General features: G+C 35.3%; 1 long non-coding RNA gene across 4 annotated transcripts; it reads right to left on the minus strand.

The window, feature by feature from the left end:
• Positions 1-831: 831 nt before the first annotated feature.
• LOC113317302 lies at positions 832-7,672 on the minus strand. Of its 4 annotated transcripts, none has more exons than XR_003343395.1 (6): positions 7,480-7,672; positions 6,249-7,050; positions 5,297-5,510; positions 5,048-5,228; positions 4,826-4,974; positions 832-1,011 (listed from the first exon to the last, which is right to left on the minus strand). It is a non-coding gene; the product is annotated as an uncharacterized LOC113317302 (long non-coding RNA). The 4 variants fall into 4 exon arrangements; XR_003343397.1 differs by lacking the exon at positions 832-1,011 and having other exon boundaries at positions 4,706-4,974; positions 6,249-6,364; positions 6,913-7,050; XR_003343396.1 differs by lacking the exon at positions 832-1,011 and having other exon boundaries at positions 4,706-4,974; positions 5,320-5,510.
• Positions 7,673-11,446: the final 3,774 nt, after the last annotated feature.

Raw genomic sequence — 11,446 nt, forward strand, 5'->3', positions numbered from 1 at the left:
ACAATCTCGTACTAAACGAATGGAACTAAACTGGTAAACTCTCTCAAAAATGTCGGTAGCTTTTCTTCTCCAAAACAAAAGATGATCTTAGAAGTTATAACTCTTCCTTTATATGCTCACCACCTCTTTCCTTTCCGTAGTTGGGAGATATTTATTCAAGTTTTAAAAAACCTCATTTCCCACTTCCGTATAGTGCCACCATGCCTAAAACAAAAGGAACAAAATAATTTTATTCCTTTATCACTCCCTTGTTTACACCACAAGCTTGCCGGCAAAATTCCCTCCCTCTGACTTTCACGTGAAATATTGCATGGACTTCCATTTTCCATGCAGTTTTTTGGTTGAATAGTTCCTGGATTTGAATTCTTGGGTCAATAAGACAAGCAGAATATGATCATGGGATAAATAACCAAGGATCAAAATATATTGTTTGAATATCCGAATTTGGATATACTACCCAAAATTAAAAAACATGTAACTTTTAACTGACCGTCATACCCTTAAATACAATTGTATTTGGTCGTTGTTAACTGAAAGAGAGACGACAGATATCCAATTTTGATTTTGAGATGTAGACTTCAAAAAACGAGCTTTGATTTTTGGATCTAAGTATGTTCTTCTTCTCTAATTTTCACAATAGGGATCAAAAGTATAATCTGTATCTACATTCTTCTTCCTTCATGCGTTTCTGTCACCATTACAGGTATGAATCGCAATATCAATGTTTTCAAGCAAAACTCATATCATATTTGTACAATTTAAACAAAATACAAGTTAATTTTCTAAAATTTAAACCGATATTTTGAATTTCAGGTTATGAACCAGCTCCAGCTCCAGCACCGGGATCGGGTGATAGTGTCGGTTTGTCTCCGCAGTATGACACAATGTTGGAACCACGGACATTGTCTCCGGCAATGGGAATGAGTGGAGAAACAAACACGCATTATGGAATGGGTGGAGCAGCTCTTGCGCCTAGTTTGGGGAGGAAAGTTCTGGTGATTTGTCTTCTCCCTGGACGTTGAAGTGGTGTGCAGTGAGAGATGAGTTTGCGGACTGTCAGAACTATTTAAGCCTCTTGGGGAAGAAAGAAAATTATACTTGGGAATGGTAAATGTCTCTCAGTTTGTACTTTCAAATTTTTGTAGTTTGAATCATGATTGCTTCATTTTCTTTTGTTGTTGTTGTTTGCATTGCAATGTGTAGTGTTAGAAGAGAAACAACTGAAGCATGTTTTTAGAATAGATAAAAAAAGGTGAATCAGATTTAATAAACTTAGAAGCAGGATTAGCATACATTGGATTTCTCAATTACTCAATGAAAGCAATTGCAAATGAAGTATACTGTAATCATGCTGTAAAGGTCGTATTGCTATTTGAAAATGGTTCATGTAGTGAGAGCAATTTCTGTGATGTATAATGGACATAAGCAGATTTGTAATTAAAGTACTAAGTAATAAAGGTCGTATTGCTAGACTGCACTTTGTATAAGAAATGAGCTAATTTAATTCCTTTTTACTGTCAATGGGTGTCGTTAATTGCTTATGGTTACACATTTAAGGATGTCTCTTCTTTTCAGTTCTGATGTGAGATTGCATTTTGTTAGAGCACTGCTCAGTCGAACTCGCATGCGTTGCTATCTCAAGCATGTTTGTCAATGTTAGTGATCAAAACTATAAGTCTTGATTTCTAGTCTACTTATAGCTAAGTCTCGGACTAGGATAGAAAGTGTAGTTGAGATCTAGACTCCATGGCGATCATTATACAAAGACGAATAACTACTCAAGGAACTGGTAGAACTTCATCGACTAAAAAGTATGTGGAGACTTGAACTTATCTATCACTCAAAAGTCTATCTACTATATCTCCTATCTTGAGACAAAAGTCGTATTGCTATATAGACTATGATTATACACATTTGCTATTTCGAGTTGAGTTTATCTCGCTTATCTATTTCTCGAAATATGTGTTAGTAAGCTTTCGCTTTGGCCAAGTTCATCTTTACTAGTGACGAAGCATATTAAGTTTCAATTACTTTGACGAAAGATGGTTTGTGAATAACAACTATATAACGTCCTCTAATAATGTTTCAATGATTGAAATGATAGTTTAGAATATATAAATTGTTGGATATAAACATTGTGTGATAACTCATGCGTGTGTAAGTCCTTATTCCTTGAACCAAAGTATGCGTACTTTGCTGATCAGAAAAACCGGAACTAAAGTCCGCGTACCAGTACGTGCACCATCAGAAGTTCACGTCCCGTGAAAATCTGTTGGAGTTTGTGAATTGAAAACAAACTTATTCCGGATACTTAAGTCCGCGTACCAGTCTGCGTACTTAGGTTGGTTATTTTCTAAAAACGATTATTCGTGAACTTAAACTTATATAAACTAAGGAATGCATATTTGCAAACCGTGGATATAAAGTTCATGAATCGATTCGAGTGAATCAAATCGTTTTTTCTTCGATTGTGTCTTGTATACTTCTATAAGATCTAAGCAATTGAACAACTCTCTAACTAGTTCATTTGAGTCATTTGAACTAGTTATGGTAAAGAAGAATATGGTTGATATGAAGTGCTCATATGACTAACCATTTGGTTAACTATTGTTGAACCAACTAAATGTACATGTTTGGCTACGGTTACACAAACCTAAAAACCGTGCATTTCATTTGTGTGTAACAAGCTAAGTTTCGATCTAACGGTTGAAATATATAATCTTGAATCTAATCAGGTTTTCATCTAACGGTGAATATTGAATGCTTTATTACCAAGGTAACTTAGATTGGAAACCCTGATTTGAAAGGCTATATAAAGGAGAGTTCTAGCAACTGGGAAACCTAATCCCCACACCTCCTATGTGATACTAGTTGTATAAGCTAGAGTCGATTCTCCTGTAACCTTAGGTTTCCACCGAGACCATGTAGGTTAACGACTTGAAGACTTCATTGGGTTTGTGAAGCCAGACCCAACTATTTTCTTTGTAGTTGCGTGATCTGATCTTGCTGTTTCTATCGTACTAAGTACAATCGTAAGATTGGCTTGAGATTGATTTCTCCGATAGGCAAGATTAAAAGAAGTCACAAACATCTTCGTCTCATCGTTTGTGATTACGCAATATCTTCTTTCGCTAGTCGATTAAAATTATTGTGAGGTGATTGATAATTATAGGTTGTTCTTCGGGAATATAAGTCCGGGTTATCAATTGGTTCTTGTTCACCTTGATTTATCAAAAGACGGAACAAAAACTCGTAGGTATTTCTGTGGGAGACAGATTTATCTATTACCGTAGACTTTTCTGTGTGATACAGATTTGTTTATTAAAGTCTTCGACTTTGGGTCGTAGCAACTCTTAGTTGTGGGTGAGACCAGCTAAGGGAATCAAGTGCGTAGTATCTTGTTGGGATCAGAGACGTAAGAAACGCGACTGTACCTTGGATCAGTGTGAGATTGATTGGGGTTCAACTACAGTCCAGACCGAAGTTAGTTTGTAGTAGGCTAGTGTCTGTAGCGGCTTAATACAGTGTGCGTTCAATCTGGACTAGGTCCCGGGGTTTTTTTGCATTTTTTTGCGGTTTCCTCGTTAACAAAACTTCTGGAGTCTGTGTTATTTCTTTTCCGCATTATATTTTTTTATATAATTGAAATATCACAGGTTGTGTGTTTGAATCGATCAATTGGGAAATCCAACCTTTGGTTGTTGATTGAAATTGATTGATCCTTGAATATTGGTCTTTGGTACCGTTCAAGTGTTTTCTCTTGTATTCAATTAGACTCGCAGATTTCTATTTGCTTGAGTAAGTATTGAATCGAGAAAGAGAGATATAACTCTTTGATATATTTTTATTAAGATTGAGTCTGACTGTCTAGTTGATTCTCTTAAAAGTATATTGGAGTTAGTCCATACAAATTGCTAATCGAAATATTGGGTGTGGTTGTTGTACCCCGCTTTTTCACATTTACTTATCTTACAGAAAATAATAGAGTAGATTGTGGAATTGCTACTTCCATTGGTTGTGGAGAAGTGATTACTAGGATAAACCTTTCCAAATATGCAAGATGCACCTGAGTGCATAATAACTATTGTGATAGAAAAATATATTTCGGCCTGGTTGCACCTAAGTGCATATTGTGTATTTTTTTGATTTTTTGTTGTTTCTCTTATTTTTCTTTTTGCACACTAGTTTTTAGTTGATTTTTTTGATGGTAATGATGGTGGATATATTGCTCGAGATAATTAATTTGTGATTTTGGTTGTTTATAAATAATTGTAGTAGGATAAACCTAGATTCATTCTCAAAATACACAAGATGCACCCGAGTGCATGATGCATATTCTTTATCCAAAATAGATTTTGCCCAGGTGCACCTGAGTGCATAATGTATATGTTTTTTTATTCTTATAGGAAAACTAGGATATGACCCGTGCCGTAACGACACGGGCTTTGATTTGTTCTTGCTACTGGAATTGACATTTGCATCTTAGATGCATTTAAATTTTGTAACATGAAGAGAAATTAAGGTCGTGAGCTTTCTTCTTCAAAATGTAAGTAGTTTTAATTTGGTATATAAATTAATTTTTATGGACTTTTAATAGTAATTTTTATGGTCTTTTAATAATCATGAAGAGAAATTAAGGTTTTTTAATAAGTATTTTTCATGCAAAGATTTCAAGAACCGTCCATGAAGTTGAAAGACACGATCATAACCACTAAAATCTTTGCTTGATGTAAGACATTCAAATTATATTCAATGCAATGGTGCTAATCAAAGAAATATAAAATATAGAAATACAAAATATTTGTAAAACCATCCATAATGTTACCTTTTTTAACCTCTCCCCTTGTTCAATCCAGAGACCACATAGTTTGACACTTAATTTTCGCTCTCCTCACTTGATTTTCCATCATAATACGATGTTTATTTGCTATCATGGCCAGTAGTTTCCAGATCATCTTGAATCGGATGTTCAGTCTGCATAACTTCAAATGTTTTAGTGACATTTCCACACGAATTTTTTTTGTTCTATTAAGTTAAAATCGTTTACCTCTCTTTTGTTTTCTGCCGTATTTTGTCTAGCCCAAACCGATCTAGGGCCTGTCAAATTTTGCTACCGTGTACATCCTATGTTGGAAATCATCATTTTTTGGGGCAAGCATAATATGGAAGTCGATCTCTAAGTCCATCCCTCAGTAAAGGATTTCATACATCTTCGTTATTGATCCATCCTGCATTTTATCAATGATAAGTTTGGAATCGTATTTTCATGACAACATGATAAAAATTTATCACTTACATCGAACTTAATTGTACAATGACCTGCTTCATTTGAGTAGTGTTTCTGTAGTCCGGTGGACTAAATTCTCTGCTAGTTCGTCCGACGCCTCAACCATTTTTTTCCGTAGTCGTCCTCAAAATCTTACCCGATGCCGGTAAAAGTTGCTCCCACCTCCGCAGCTTTTTTCTTCTAGCCCTTTCATGATCGTCAATTTTCCAGTACCTTATGCTGCCTGTGAACCAAATGACCCAAAAAAAAGAACCATTAATTAGTTCACAGGCTCAGAAAAAAAAACACTCTTTGTGGCAGGGACAGACCCAACATCTACTTAGCCCTCACCTGGGTCCGTCCCTGCTTTGTGGTTACACTTAAGAAGCAGGACAAAAAAGAAAATTTTACTGTTTTAGTTTAATCGACCAAATTAGATATTGCAATATAAATCTTGAAGCCTTGGTTTGTTTCTGCATTACATATTGGATAAAAAGAACTTTCTTTGTGGTTAGACAACAACATGATGCATACAAACACTTGAGAAGGACGAAAAAAGAAGTTGCCAACTCCATCATATTACATCCTACTACAAACATACATGTTATCTAATTAGGGTCATGCCCTCTGAGGTTTGAGGTTAGAATTGTCTCTACGTCCAGTAAAGAGTCATGTCCTACCTGAGAGATTTTACAGCCTACAAACGGACACGGTTACAACCAAAGAACTTCCTAACCACAACCTACAAACATACACGTTGGCAACTATAAATGATGATTGAGGGTTTACAGATGCTGAAATGATGAAATCTAAGTTTATAGAACATAAATGATTACAAACACTCATCAATCGAAAAAGTTGTTCTCATAGCACATTTGGGGACACAAAATTCAAGCAGTTGCACAATGAACCGAAACGATGGGAGGGTTGCATGAGATAAATTACAAAATTCATTATATATTTGGGTAGTTGCACTGTATACCTGGAAGCCGTCGATGACATGTTTGTACTAGCTGAATAACTTCTTCGCAAATATCCGGGTACGATTAATATAGTGCAGCAACCGTAGAGTCTAATGTAAGCGTCATAACTTCTTCGCTAAAAGCTCAATATATGGCACAAAGACAGAGTAAAGTCTCTGGAATTGAATTAGTACAAAGGCTACGATCTCAATAACAAAAATAAGAAAGCCTTTGTGAACTCCGGCTGGAAAAGTTGCACCTCTGATCAGTGCGTGCCTCTCATTATAACAAATTTTCGTTATGTCTGGGTGTCAAGTCCGGTGAACACCCATGGGAATTTGCTGGTCTCTTTGTTCAATAGCAAGATTGTGTATTCACCTATTGTACCTATATAGGATTAAAAGACTACGGACCATGCAATAACACAAATGTTGCCGACCAACATCATTTGTTAGTCCATGACAAATGGTAATGGAAGTGCACAAATTCTACACATAATGTTTCCTTTGGGTACAGAAACTGGAAAGAAAGATTTTTGTTATATGACAGATTATGGGTCACCAAAGAAATTTAGGATTGAAATATGTAATCGTGATACTAAGAAGACTAAAAATTAAAAGGATTCCCTCAATTAGGTTGCTCAGATCTTAGCAACACATAAGCTGTTAATATTAAACTTTATACCTAAAGTCTTCCAGTGCGATCTCTTGATGCAATATGCATCTCGCGTGCTCTAGCACTGTGAACTGGAAGCCACTAATACGCGTCATGATGAAATGGGTACGTTCCACTTGGAGTTCTCAGTTATCAGTAGTACAACCACTATAACATAAGATGAAAAATAAAATTAGAGCTCAGTTATTTAATACCAATAACACACAAACAAAAAGATTAATAAAACAAAAATAATCAAAACAACCCTAATAACCATAAGTATGCAAACAACAGGTACAATAGGATGCACATAGGAACTACCAATCACAAAATGAGCAGAGTATAACTAAACCAAAGGAATATCAAACATAATGAAATATGCCACAATCCAGACATCTAACAGTGAAATAATGTCGAACCTGTTTCAGAGAAAAGGGGGTTTAACTAATTGGGAGAAAGAAATAGAAACCCTAATTCCTTATGACATGAGTAAAATCAAATTAGGAGAATGACAAATCCTAATCGCAGATGATCCAAATCAGTAAAACTATAATTAGGAGAATAGAACATATGTGCCTAAATAGGAGAAATTCATACCTGGGATTCAATCAGAAGAAAAAGAAATGACAGCTTCAATTATAACGTGGAACAGAGAAAATGAAGAAAATTCCCAAACGCAATCATGGTGATAAATTGCCTTCAATTTTAGATCTAGTTGTAACTGATGCCATCACAGCTCATGCATAGGAATCGTAACAGGTATGCTACACATTAAAATTCTGAGAGAAAAAAAAAAACGTAAAAACTAAAGGCAGTATGTTGTTGGACGGTTTTGCTTTAAGGGCTTGTCGGGCTTTAGTCATATGTTTGCCACGGTAAGCGGAGTATAAATTTGGTCAATTTTGTAGATAAATCCTGACCCTTCTTTATCTAACCAAAATATAGATATCCGTCCAATGGAAAAAACACCACTGTACCTTATTATATAGATTGTTTTGGCCAGGTTGCACCTGGGTGTATAATGTATATTTTTATACAAAATAAATTTGACCAGGTTGTACCTGGGTGCATAATGCATATTTTTTATATGAATAGATTTTGGCCAAGTTACACCTGGGTGCATAATGTATCCTCGATCTGGTTTAAAATTATTATTTTTTCTTTGAATTTCATATCGACAATAGATCTTGTTTTGTAGAGATTTTCGAGCCCTTTCTAAAAATATAAATTTTATCAAAATCCAATTTATATTTCGGAAATTAAGACCTTTCTCGCGATTAATTTTAAATGGGAAAGAAAAAATAAATAAGAGAGAGAAAATGATATAGTAAGGAATAAAGTGTAAAGTAAAGGGTACTTATATGATTTAATTTTTTTGTGTCTTTTTTCCCATACTCATAGTTTACTTGTCCATTATTCTCATACTTTATGGATCTTGGTCATATGACCCATTTTCTGTTTTCCATGTGCCAGACACTCTTTGCCATATGCAGAAGCTTAACTTTTGTCTTTACTTTCCTTAAACATCTTAATGGAGCCAAAGGTGAACATGTAATATCATGCTTCTGATCCATATCTCATTTTTACCAAAGGAATAGACAAATTTTCCTTACAAAGGAAACAAATCAGATTTTCAAATTGTGAGATAAATATCTTTATTATGCATGTCACTATAATGATTATTTCTCTTTTTATATTATACTTTCTTTCCAATACCCATGTGCACATATATTCTTCCAAGACCATTTCTTCTTCTTCTTTCATTTTACTTTTAATTAAGACTTTAATGGGTCGATCTTCGTTGAGTAACGGTCCACACACGTACGCCGGTTAGTCGAGAAAGCAACTGAGATCCTTCCGAACATTTTACGTTAAAATTGTGCATTATAGTCCGCCGAGCATTTTTCCCACAAAAAATGCAAAACTAAATAAAAACAAAAAATGGAGAACTAATAAATATAAATTTTAGATGTAAAAATGATGTGTTTACACATTCATAAAATATCCCACTTATTATTTATTTGTCCTCGAGCAAATATACTCTAAAAAATAAAATCGCAACTCACTGTCGCAGGCATTGCGATTGCATTTAGCGTGTGCAACAAGCTTTTGAAGTTTTGTCTCGGGAGGGTTTACAAGAGGTATACCCCGAAAATATTTATTTCTAATTAGTCACAAGTATCCAAAGAGCTATGAGGACATAAATTTTCCCAACCTATCACCAAGTAATTAGATTGCAAGAGAAAAACATTTGTCAGTGTATCCGCTAAACAACGGGAGAGATCCGTTAAACAACTGGAACAACGTCGAGAGAGAGTATGTGCATGAGTTAAACTAGTGCCAGAAAGGTCTTGTGCCAAATGGAAAGCAGACTAACAACGCAACCACTATGCACTTCTCATTGACTCTCTCATAGTTCTCAATCGTCGTCTTCGTCGTCGGCTTCAACTATTGATGATAAATCCTTGAATTTTATAGAACTTTGACATTGTATTAACTCTTCTCCTCATTTTCTTCTTGCTTGAAACCTCTTATAGGTAATAAGAGGAATAAAGAGGTAAATCAGAAAAATAGTACCTGGATGAAGCGTAACAATCCTTCTCTGCAGAATAAAACAGAAAAATAAAAGCAAAAACTACTAATGTACAACAACAGTCAAGTCCACCAGAGGGATCACCATGTACCAAAAGTATGGGTTACCTCCCATAGAGCGCTAATTGATTGTCTTCATCCATACTTCGCTACATGTAACATTAATCCTGGTAGACGTGATCCTTCAGTTCTGATTCTTATATTATATAATTAGGTGGTTTCAACCATTGGCCATTAACCTTGAAAGTTTCTTCGTTCTTAGGATTTCCGACTTCAACTGCACCATGTGGAAAAATAATTTTGACAAAGTATGGTCCAGACCACTAAGATCTTAATTTACCAGGGAAACGAGAATTGTAAAGGAGAACCTTTTGACCTGGTTCAAATGTCTTCCAAATAATTGATTTATCATGAAAAAGATTTAGTTTTTTCCTTGTAAATTTTCACACTCTGGTAAGAATCATTATGAATTTCTTATATCTCATTGAGTCGAAGTCTACGGTTATCACCAGCAACAAGTAGGTCAAAGTTTAGTTGTTTAATGGACCAATAAGCTCGGTGTTCTAATTCTACAAGAAAGTGGCAGGCTTTACCTATGACAAGTATATAAGGAGACGTCCCAAGTGGAGTCTTAAAAAGCGGTTCGGTAAGACCGCAAAGCTTCTACTAAGCGTAAAGAATCATTTCGGGTAGGGTTTACAGTCTTTTCTAAAATCTGTTTGATCTTTCTATCAGACACTTCTACTTGGCCACAAGTTTGTGGGTAGTAAGGTGTAGAAACCTTACGGGTAATGGTGTATTTCTTCATGAGTGCCTCGAAAGACCGGTTACAAAAATGGGAACCTCCATTACTAATGAATACTCTAGGCATACCAAATGGAGAGAAAAAAATTGTCTTTAACAAAGTTAATCACAATGTGGCGATCGTTTGTCTTGGTAGCAATTGCTTCAACCCACTTAGACACATAATCAATAGCTAATATGACGTTAATTTGCCAAAGTAATTGATAAGTGGACCCATAAAATCTATACCCCACAAATTAAATATTTCTATTACTGGTATAGGATTGAGCGATATCATATTACGTTGGGTCAACTTCCCTAATTTCTGACATCTCTCACAACTTTGACAAAATAGATGGGAGTCCTTAAACAAAGTTGGGCAATAAAGACCAAATTGCAAATTATTAGTTGCTTTCTTAGAATTAAAGTGACCCCCACAAGCTCTAGAGTGGCAAAAGGTCAGAACACTGGATATTTCGTTGTCAAGAATACAATGGCAGATGGTCTGATCAGGGCAGTATTTAAATAAGTATGGATCATCCCAGAAAAAGTATTTAACCTCACAAAAGCATTTAACTCTATCCTGTTTAGACCAATGGTCAAGCATTTGACAAGTTACCAAATAATTGACAATGTCAGGAAACCAGGATAACATAGAGATGGAAAATAATTGTTCATCAGAGAACGCGTTAACGATTGGTCTCTCATCATCTCTAGTCCCACCAAGGATACGATATAAATGGTCATCTACTACATTTTCAGACCCCTTTTTATCATGAATATCTAGAGTAAATTCTTGGAACAATAATACCCATTTAATCACTCGAGGTTTTGAGTCATTCCTCGACAGAAGATACTTAAGTGTAGCATGATCAGAGTAGACTATGACCTTAGACCCAATGAGATATGATCTAAATTTCTCCAGAGCAAGAATGATTGCTAACATTTCTTTCTTAGTGGTTGTATAGATCAATTGGGCATCGTTAGGGTCCTACTAGCATAATAAATCAAACTAGGTGCTTTCTCATGTCATTGGTTAAGGACAACACCAACTGCATAATCAGATGCGTCACACATGAGTTCAAATGGGAGGTTCCAATAAGGTGGTTGGATGATATGGGCATAAGTTAGCGATGATTTAAGCTTCTCAAAAGCTTCAACATATGTTTCATCAAATACAAAGGAAAAA

This window comes from Papaver somniferum, chromosome 10 (assembly GCF_003573695.1).
Source record: "Papaver somniferum cultivar HN1 chromosome 10, ASM357369v1, whole genome shotgun sequence".
Taxonomy (NCBI): Eukaryota; Viridiplantae; Streptophyta; class Magnoliopsida; order Ranunculales; family Papaveraceae; genus Papaver; species Papaver somniferum.